The 11,321-nt window shown below is 36.2% G+C and overlaps 1 pseudogene; it reads right to left on the reverse strand.

Annotated features, from left to right (window-relative positions):
- Nucleotides 1-8,800: 8,800 nt before the first annotated feature.
- Nucleotides 8,801-9,635, reverse strand: LOC144291908 (RNA-binding protein 4 pseudogene; annotated as a pseudogene).
- Between the last annotated feature and the right edge of the window lie 1,686 nt (nucleotides 9,636-11,321).

Genomic DNA, 11,321 nt, shown 5'->3' on the forward strand with positions numbered 1-11,321 from the left:
TACAGTGTGAGTCTGCCTTTTGTTGCTTTGCCTGAAGGAAAAGTTGATTCAGCAGGACCAGTGAGTATTTGTTCCAGAATTTCTGAGTTTGGAACTGAAAGAGAATGGAGCCAATCTTGCATGGGTTCCTGGACTGTGGGTAAATTATGACACTTGGTAGCCTTCCTTCTCACTATGTAGTGAAAGGAGACTGGTTTTTACTAAGGAAGAGGAGAATTAAGCAGGAAGGAGGGAAAGAGAATATGTCCTAGGAGCTCTTGAGTCCTTTGATTGAGCTGCTTCTGAGCCTAGTCACATTCCTGACCTTAGGTTCCATGTGACATTTCGTATTCCTTATAAATATTCTCTAGTTTCCCCAATTTAGTTCTTTTTCTTTCCCCACTTACAACCAAAAGTACAGTTAACCCTTCAAAAACAGGGGTTTAAACTGCATGGATTCACTTATATAATATAGTACCATAAATATATCTTCTCTTATGATTTTCTTAATAACATTTTCCTTTTTTTCTAACTTACTTTACTGTAAGAATACAATATATAATTCATATAATGTACAAAATATGTGTTAGTAAACTGTTAATGTTATCGGTAAGGCTTCCAGTTAACAGTAGGCTATTTAGTAGTTAAGTTTTTGGGAAGACAGAAGTTACATACAGATTTTGAACTATGTGGGGGTTGATACCCCTAACCCCTGCCTTATTTAGGAGTCAACTGTATTCCAATTAAAATGCCTTGTTTTCCAGAGCATTTTATGGGGTTAATGTTACATAGAACTCACTTTGGATAAGGTGGCTATCAGATAGTAAAAATTGAAGAAAAGGGGCAGCTTCTCCAAAGCTCAGTGTATGACAGATTGAACAAAATTGTGACTCATCTAAATTCTTAATCTGTAGCACATTTTCATTTTGTATTTATATGTACATGTTTTAAAACATAATCATAAAATTTTGGAGCCTCAGGGGTCCTTGAAAATATTATTGAACTTTAGCATTTTATATATAAAGAAATGGAGGTCCAGAGAGTGTCAGTGTTTTACTCAAAATCACACATTTAAACTACACATATTCCATACATTGCTCTCCAGGGTAACCCCATTGTTAAAGACTCTGAATGCAAATACACCTCAGTAAATCTTTCCACATCTTGCTTGTTTGCAAGGAAGTGATGTGTGCAACTTCCTGCACACTTCTCAGAGGCTTACTACTTTCTCTGAACTTTCTATTTCTTGTTTTACACTCGCTGGATCATGGTGACACCTTCAGCAGTCACTTTGGACACAGAGATGGAAACTACAAATTGAGATAGAGGTGCCCCAGCAGCAGAGTCCGTGAAGCCTCACAGCCTCGTAGAGCAGAACCTTTACTTATCGTGGAATTTTACACAAGAGAATGACCAACTTTTGCTTTGTTTACGCCATTGTACTTTGGCTCTTTGTTCTAAATTGTTTATCTTATACCTTAGATAATATACTTCTAAGAATAAACCTTCATGAGGTTGTTGTAAGATTGCAACAGGTAAGTAGAATAAGAAATGAATACACAATAGCTTATTATTTTAATTTTTACTGAATACCTGGCCCCCTTTTGTGACTGACACTTCAAACTCTGTCCTTGGTTCCTGAACTCATCTTTGTGTTTTCTTTAGTAAGTCATTTTATCCATGCCAGTAACTGTAGACCAGGGATACCCCACTCTAAACCCATCCTAGATATGGGAAACCTGTTCTGAGTTAGAGTCCTAATTGTCGAGGAAGTGAATTTATGGAGTTACAGAGGTGATACTAGAATCCATATCTTATTATATCTTGCTCTCAGGGAGAAATTAGTTCATTTTGAAGACTAAATGATTGTGCTATTTATTTTGTGTTCATCTCTCAGATTGTGGTGGTATATATTATGAGAAGGAATATATGTGTTCATTTACTCTTGCCAAAGATTATTAAATATGGGCAAGGCTCACATTGGGAGGTGAGAGATAATTTGACTGCTTAATTCTCCAGCCACCACCAAGAAGTATACAAATAAGTACCCAAATGAGCAGTGATTTTGGTCTGGAATGATGCCCAAAAGGTGATGGTCCAAGATGATAAACTCATTTGAGTTCCTGAAGTTTCACTAGTTTTCTCTTTACTAATGCCATTTTCAAAATGTACAGATATCCTATTCCTTCCAACAAATCAGATTTCAAAAATGTAAGAATCATGAAGATAAAGAGAGTGGGGAGAGACAATTTATATCTTGTAGTGAAGTTAGGTTATATTTTATTTTTGAATTTTAAATGAGATCCAAAGTGCCTTTGTACCAACATATGAAATAATCTGCTCCTTTGTGATTAATTAATATCACACAGTGGTAATGATCAGGAAGACAAAGATACGCTTAGAAGCAGGACCTGTTAACCTTAATACAGAAGATGCTGGCTTGCTTGAAAACTCAATGGTTAGAGAACGATTACTGGAGAAATGCCTCCTAGTCTTGAGCCAATGCAGATCTGGACAGGGATATATAAAGACATTATTAATTTGGATGAAAGTTTTGTTTTTGCCAGTATATCTTTTATTTGGCTACAGATGAGAGGATTGTTCAGAGCTTTTCAAAAGACCTTTAGTATGCTATTTATTAGAGAAACATTCATTTAATCAAATAACACTCACTTTATAGAGGAAGAAATATTCCTCTGCTTTGAGGGCCATAGGTCATACATTGGAGTATGGCTTTGGTCACTGACAGTGCTGACATGATGGGGGTTTTTTTCTCTTTTCCTTATGAAGATTCTTTCTGTAACCTCTGGCTGCATTAGAAACTTCACTGCTTAACAGAAACAATTGTTCTTTGTTCTTGTGGCCAAATGAAAGCTCTTGTTTTTTCAGTCCAGTTCTGCTGGCAGGTTAGATGCAATCAGGGGTGTCATCAAGAGGAGATGAAAATATGCAGAATACAACCACTTGTTGTTTTTGGAGGCAAAATGCCCACTTTTTTGGCAAAGTCAAGGCTAAGCACATGTGAGAGCAGAGAAGGCTAAACTATGGATCTTTCAATATAATGATGGTTAATGCTTTGCACAAATTCAAAGTGATAGTTGAAAGCATCAACATTTCTGACCACTTTCCTAAGATAGACACTTATTTAGGCAGACTTAGACATTTTTACATGTCTTAGAAAACCTGAGCTCAAATTTGCATCAAATACATCCAGAATGCTAACACCTTGGTGCTTATATATTTGTTCAAGAATCTTTCACTTGATGTCTTCAGTAAAAAATCCTATAATAAAACTATTTGGGGAGGAAAAGTGGCCGAAAGTATGTAGAGAAGTCTCATTTGTTACAGGTTTTAGGATTTTTAATTAGGTTGATATCACAAAGGGGTAGGTCTTTCCCTCTCCACAAACACTTCATTTTTCATCATATTGATTTTCCTGCTGTTAAATAGCTCTCTGGTTCTGTGGTCATTATTCATGAATTATCCCCATTAAAATGCAGTGGTACCTACTCTTTTAGTTGTAGACAAAAGCTAGGATATTGGGAAGATTCACATTTGTGTTTGTAATTCCCGATTGTACTTAATCGCAAAAAAATTAAGATAGAAGCTAAGATCTGACTCAGGAAAATACATCATGACCAAGACATATTGTTAGAAGCTGTATCATTAGTGTCTTCAATGATATGTGGGTGGTGCAAATGCAGAGAGAAGAGGGGCTGAATCAGCTCATGTTCTAGAATGCAAGCTGTCAAGGGACCCATTAGAGAGAAGGGAAAGTCATTGAGGAGCCACTGGAAGAGGAACTTTGAAGAAAAAGGAAATGGCCATTCTCCTTAAAGGTAGCAGTGTTTGAGGTCTAGGAAGAGACTCTTAAGAGAACCAAATGAGAGGAGTCTCAGGGGAATTGTTAAGGAAAAAGACTACTCTCAAGCAGAAAAATTTTAAAAGCATACATTTAGCCATCTGGAGTTTTTTTTAAAAAGGAACATTTTATTTTGTATTTTGAAAGGAAAGATTTTACTTTTAATGAGAAGTCTGCGTTTTATCTTAAAGGAAGAATACATCTTCAACTTAATTATTGTCCACAGAAAAAGCCTCTTCCTGTGTGTCTTTTGTATGCTTAGTATATACACTCAACACACATGTTTTAGTAAAGTTCTATCTGGCATGACAGACACATATGAATGGATGATGTTATATGTGCTCCCAGAGATTTTTTTTTAATCTTAGGTCATGGTTGTAATAAATAATATGTTGGACTGAACCAAAAACTCTAGTGGTCCTCAGAATGGTTCTCTGAAAGCACTGATTGATGATATGTATTGTGGAGTCAGTATTTCCAAATCTCGTGCTACTAAGGAAAGTATCACATTACTGTTAGAAAAATAATAGCCTCAGGAATCAGATATAAGTGCCTATCATGACATTTTAATCTGCTACATTGGTCCAATGATACTTGTTTATAGGCTTGTTGTGAGGATTAATTGAAATAATCCATATGAAAGTATTTTTAGAAGGATTAGATTTCTGTGCAAATGAATAGCACAAATAAAAGTTGTGTATAAGGATATTATGATACGTCAAAGACTCTGGGAGAGCATATATATAGTATTTACACTACAGTTTAAGGACTGGAAAAATGTGTTCCAGGCTCTGGCAGATGTTCTTAAATCAAATGATGTTTTTGTGAAAATTTATGTAAAATGTTCAGCTGATGTAGGATTAAACATGAAAAGACAGTATAGTGGTTTTGCTTTTGGTTAAAAAGAGCCATTTCAAGATCTTGTGTTATTTTAGTCATGTGTTTTAGATCTGGTAATGGATGTAAAGGGAGTTTCAGAAGAGGCTATTAAACTATTTACATTTTGAATGTTTATCCTGGATTCTATTAGGATTTTAGACATTTTACAATAAAAGCACAAACAGTATATGGCAAATTACAAATTAGAAGTTGAAAAATAGAAAAATTAAATAAAAAGTAGAAACCAAAGGAGAAAATAAATGAATATAATTAGGATTTACAGAGTTGTTATGGTTTTGCCACAATTGTTATGTAGTTTTTTCAACGTATAAAGTAAATTTTTAAATAGAATATGTAAAAACACAGAAAACTGTATAAAATGAAAAATAAAAATCTCCCATAGTGGCACTTGGGTGGCTCAAATGGTTGAGCGTCTGTCTGCCTTTGGCTCAGGTCATGATCCTGGTGTCCTGGGATTGAGTCCCGCATCATGCTCTCTGTTCAGCAGAAGAGCCTCCTTCTCCCTCTCTTTCTGCCTCTCCTTCAGCTCATGCACTCTCTTTCTCTAAAAATCTTTAAGAGAAATCTCCCACAATTTTTCCAGCCAGAAGTAACTATTAACATTTTGATATGTATCATTTCAGCAATTTTGCTCTCTATTAATACAAACCTAACTTTTATATACACATTTGGGCTCATATTTCACACATTGTTTTCTTTACAGTACATTTTCTATTCCTTTGAAAATTCTTTGAGAAATGATTTTTTGTGCCTACATAACCATTACACAGATAACCATAACTTACTTAACCAGTATCCTAGTACTAAACATATATTTTTTCTTCAAGATTTTTTGCTATTGTAAATGGCCCTCAACATACTTTTGTACAAATCTTTATGTCAAACCTTATAGTTTACTGAAAAAAATTTCTAGAAGACAATAGATTTTTTTAAAGATTTTATTTATTTATTTATGAAAGACACACACACACACACACACACACAGAGAGAGAGAGAGAGAGAGAGAGAGAGGCAGAGACACAGGCAGAGGGAAAAGGAGGCTCCAATGCAGGGAGCGCAACATGGGACTTGATCCCTGGACCTGGGATCACGCCCTGAGCTGAAGGCAGACACTGAACCACTGAGCCACCCAGGGATCCCCCGACAATAGATATTTTTATTGGGTCACAGGTCACAAAAAATTGCACAGGTGTGCAATATAGTGATTCAACAGTTCTATACATCACCCAGTGCTTATCACAAGTGTACTCCTTAATCCCTATTACCTATCTCATCTATCCACCACCCACTTCCTTTCTGGAGACCATCAATTTGTTCCCTGTAGTTGAGTCTGTTTCTTGGTTTGTCTCTCTCCTTTGTTTTTTTCTTTTGCTTATTTTTTTTTCTTAAATTCTACTTATGGTGAGATTATATGGTATGCATCTTTCTCTGACTGGCTTATTTCACTTAGCATTATACTCTCTAGCTCCATCCATGTCATGGCAAATGGCAAGATTTCATTCTTTTTTATGGCTGAATAATGTTTCATTGTATGTATATATACCACATATTTATCCATTCATCTATCAATGGACACTTAAGTTGCTTCCATATCTTGGCTATTATAAGTAATGTTTCAGTGAACATAGGGGTGCCTGTATCTTTTCAAATTAATGTCTTTGTTTTCTTCAAATAAATGCCCATATCATATGATAGTCCTGTTTTTAATTTTTTAAGAAACCTTTGTACTGTTTTTCTTAGAGTCTGCACCAGTTTACATTTCCACCAAAGTGCACAAGAATTTCCTTTTCTCCACATCCTTGCCAACACTTGTTATTTCTTATTTATTTTTATTTTTTGATGGTAGTCAGAAAGTCATATTTCATTGTGGTTTTAATTTGCATTTCCTTGGTGATTAGTGATGTTAAACACCTTTTTATGTGTCTGTTGGCCATCTGTATGTCTTCGGAAAAATGTCTATTCAGGCCCTCTTTCCCATTTTTAAATTGTATTGTTTGTTTCCTTGGTGTTGAGTTATAGAAGTTCTTTATATGTGTTGGATATTAACTCCTTATTGGATATATCATTTCAAATGTCTTCTCCCATTCAGTAGATTGCCTTTTTTGTTTTGTTGACCGTTTTTTCTTCTTGTGTAAAAGCTTTTAGTTTGGTGTAGTTTTGTTTATTTTGCTTTTGTTGACCTTGCCTAAGGAGATTAAAAATTCCTACTGCAGTATTTAAAAATTCTTAATATAGTCAATATACTAATCCTTTGTCATATGTTATATAATTTAATTGTTTTTCACCTGCATTTTAACTTTTTTATGTATTTATGAATTAAGTCTATCTTTACAGTCATAGATAAATGCTGTCTATAAATACTTCAGAATCCCAGAAACACACAATTAGGTTGACATTTCTTTGGAAAATTTAGGACTCTATACAAGGCTCAGCATATTTTTATTTGTCCATGAGGTGGAAAAATCCACTGCATTATGACCTGTGAGCATGGTGAGGATATTTCTTAAGAAATATTTATGAATGTGTTTCAGAATTTTAGTGAAGGCTTGCTTAAGTCTCCAATGTTCCACTCCCTAAATTAAGCCTAAGGTGATTTTGATCTGGAAATATTTGAAAGAAGTTGTAAGCAGTTTCTTTCCTACTTTTCACTAAAAATAAAAATCTCTGTTTATTATTATAAAAGATAATCTTTGGATATCATTTGTGATTTATGACAATTAAACCATATTGACAGAGTTTTAGAGTATATCCTATTTTCTGTGGTATAAGCCAAATATCTAAATTATATAAAAGTTATTAAGAAATATGTGCTTTTCCAAATTGTGTCTGATTTTTCAGAATTGTGAACTGCTCTGACTCTGGCAGTGGTATTAAATAGCAGGTTTTGTATGAACATCAGTAACCAAAAATCTTTATCTCTTACATAATATACCACAAATAATCCAAGGCTGAGGAGAAATCAATAAAGCTTTCAAATTCTCTTATATAATTTTGAACCAACTGTAACATGAGATGACAATAAGTGTAATATAGTTAAGAGAGCTGTGCTTCAAGGCTTCTGCTTGTAAGACATTGGTCTCTAAACTCTGATATACTCTGAAAGTGTTAAGGAAGAAACTGATGTAAAGTTTACATATGGTGCTCAATAAACAGATTCATAATTTTGGGACAATGAGGACTGACACACAGATATGTCTTTCTCTGAACTCAGATTGCATTTGTGATTATTTCTAATCTGTTTAGGATTTAATTATTCTCTACTTTTTGATTTACATGTGCCAGTTTCTTTTCCAACTAGAGTGGAAGCTTCCAGAGAACACTTACCACATCTAATACTTCTTTTTATGTCCCTGATATTTTTTTAAAGATTTTATTTTATTTATTCATGTGAGACACAGAGCGAGGGAGAGAGAGGCAGAGACACAGGCAGAGGAGAAGCAGGCTCCATGCAGGGAGCCCGATGTGGGACTCGATCCCGGGTCTCCAGGATCACGCCCTGAGCTGCAGGCTGCACTAAACTGCTGCACCACCGGGGCTGCCCTGTCCCTGATATTTTTAACAGCCTACGACACTTATTAAGTGATTAATAAATCTATTGACTAATTAAAATTCTTTTGCAGATGTTTTCTATCACTTTCTTTTTTAAGTTGAAAAACTATTTCATCAGGAAAAAAAAAAGTGATCCAACTTTATGTGTCTATCTACCACAAGTCTTTGGGCCAAAAAGACTCAAGAGCAGTGATGCTCTCATCAAGGTCATTCCCAAGTCCAACATCCACTAGAAACAGTAAGTAGGAAGACAGCACATCCCCCACCACAGTTTCTTCACACAATGAGGCATGCTGGGAGAAAAGAACATAAATGGGAAACTATAGAAGTATTGAAGAACAAGAAGAACAGGAAAATGGGCAGAGCAGAGGAAAGGAAGAAGTGGTTTGAACTTAGCAATGTAAATTAAGGTCCACAGTTCTGAGGGGACTGAATTTACAGAGCTAAGAACGTCCCAGAGACAGGATACCATGAATGGTATATTCTCATATACAACAGTAGCTCAGGATTTCAGCCCACACACATCCCACTTTGATATTCTGTGTTGTCAAAGTCCCTGATGGCCTCCACTGCGTCCTCTACCCAGTTCATGTGTAGGAAGGAAAATCTTTCACAATGTCACATTTGTCGACTAAACCACACACCTCAAACTTTGCCTGAAGCTATTTGTTAATAGAGGTGGGGCTAATGTTGCCCACATGCAACTCTGGAGTTTTTGCTCTTTTTCTTGCTGGCTTCCACATTGATGTCCACCCTGTGCAGTTTGTAGGGTAGAGGTTGCGTACAGATCCTTTGCTGCCATCTTGTCCTCCACGTGCCCAAATAAGTTTTTTTATTTCTTTAAAGATTTATTTATTGGTTTGAGAAGAGAGAGAGAGAGAGAGCAAGAGTGGGAGAGGCAGAGGCAGAGAGAAAGAGAATCCCAAGCTGACTACATGCTGAGTGTGGAACCCAGGGTGGGGCTCTATCCCAGAACCCTGAGATCATGACTTGAGTGGAAACCCAAAATCAGGGACGCCTGGGTGATTCAGCGGTTGAGTGTCTGCCTTTGGCTCAGGGCATGATCCCGGAGTCCTGGGATCGAGCCCTGCATCAGACTCCTTGCATAGAGCCTGCTTCTCCCTCTGCCTATGTCTCTGCCCACCCCCCCATAAATAAATAAAATCTTAAAAAAAAAAAAAAAGAAACCCAAAGTCAGGGGCTTAATGGACTGAGCCACCCAAGCAACTCCAAAGTGATAGTTCTTAGTGATGCCACATTCTAGCACCTTCCCATACTGCTTAAAGAGTGAGCACATCTTCTGCTCTGTGGCCTTCTTGGGCATGTTTCCAAGGAAGAGCTTCATTATTTGGACACTGCCTGCAGGGAACTCAGCAGGGGCTCTTCCTTGTGGTGCAGATGTTTCTGACAAAATGATAAAATGGCAATGGCCACATCAGTGATTCTGGGTAGAAGCTGCTATCATTTTAGATGGACTGGTACTCAGGTAACCCTGCATTTAGGTTATACAGCGACATCATTATCAATGCAAGAAGCAATGCCTAAAGCTGGACCAGTTAGGCCATTCTTCTCTGCTGACATTGGACAAATCACAGGGGAGAAATTGGATAGTTTCTTACTGCTATTCGGACTTGTCTGTACATTAGGCTTTCTGTTGCAAAGAATGAGAAAAGCATTTTTTTGGAATTATTGAAAACCTAGAATTTTAGCCTTAATAAGCCTTATAGTCTGTTGTCTTGGAATTTACTCATTTCTCTTTATAAACAAACATCTTTTATCAATATAAAATCTTAAATTATTAATATTTTAAGAAAATGTATCTTTTATTCCAATTTGGAACTTGAAAACCACACTATTTGAAAGAATTTATGACAGATTAAATTTATCTCTTTGGGTTGATTGAAAGGAGGAAATTAGAGTTCTGGCATAGCAGAACTTGAGGTTTTCTAAAAAATTCAGTAAAGAGCTTTAGTCTTAAGTAAGAGTGTGTGCGAGCCTGCATGTGTGTGTGTGTGTGTGTGTGTGTGTGTGTGTGTGTATTTTGTGGGAAAGGGTTGGGAAATATGTTGAAATCTCGTTTGGAAATATGTTGAATAATGCCTCTAATTCCTTTCCAGTGTTAAAATTTTGATAATGTGATGACCTTAAGCTCTATAGCTGATTCAAATAACTTTAATTACTTTGAGATGTTTCCTCATTTTAAAATGGAGAGATTGAATGGCTAATCTGCCTCAGTTTGTAGGAAACAGGGAAGATCATACTTGTCTGACTTTAGAAAATGACAAAGCTATAAAAATGCTTTTGTTATCATTGCTGTCTTTGAACTCATGATACACGTTTACATATATTTAAATTAGTCACTCATACTACTCAGTAATATAAAAATCCTCATATTCTGCTGACAGTGACCTGAGTTATGGTGGATTACGCCTGGAAATTATACATGCTGATGAAATTTTAGTGTGTGCTCAATTGTAAGCACTAACCCTAAAGTAAACCTGTTCCTGAGGTACCTGGGTGGCTCAGTGGTTGAGTGTCTGCCTTGGGCTAAGGGTGTGATCCCAGTGTCCTGGGATTGAGTCCTCGCATCTGGCTCCCCACAGGGAGCCTGTTTCTCCCTCTGCCTATGTCTTTGCCTCTCTCTCTCTCTATCTCTCTTGACTAAATAAATAAAATCTTTAATTAAAAATAAACAAACAAACCCATTCCTCACTACCTAGTAAATGTTTCTGAACTAATTATTGAGCTGCTATCAGCTGGAGTTGCTGACAATCATTAGGAACTTCCAAGCTCATTATGTGTTCAAAAATACAGCACTTGGCACCTTAAGAACTGCTAATTATGCCCAGATCCTAATCTTAATTTTCCAATTTATTGTGATTTCTTCATTATGTCCTAACAGTCTGAGTAAGCAGCTTATCTCCCAATATTTCCACTTGCCTAAACAGATGTTCTCTTTAAACAGATGTTGGCGCTTCCTGGGAAGGAGCCAGCCCTGTTTGAAGAGAAGAAATGATAATTTACTTAATCT

Source organism: Canis aureus, chromosome 20 (assembly GCF_053574225.1).
Source record: "Canis aureus isolate CA01 chromosome 20, VMU_Caureus_v.1.0, whole genome shotgun sequence".
Lineage (NCBI taxonomy): Eukaryota > Metazoa > Chordata > Mammalia > Carnivora > Canidae > Canis > Canis aureus.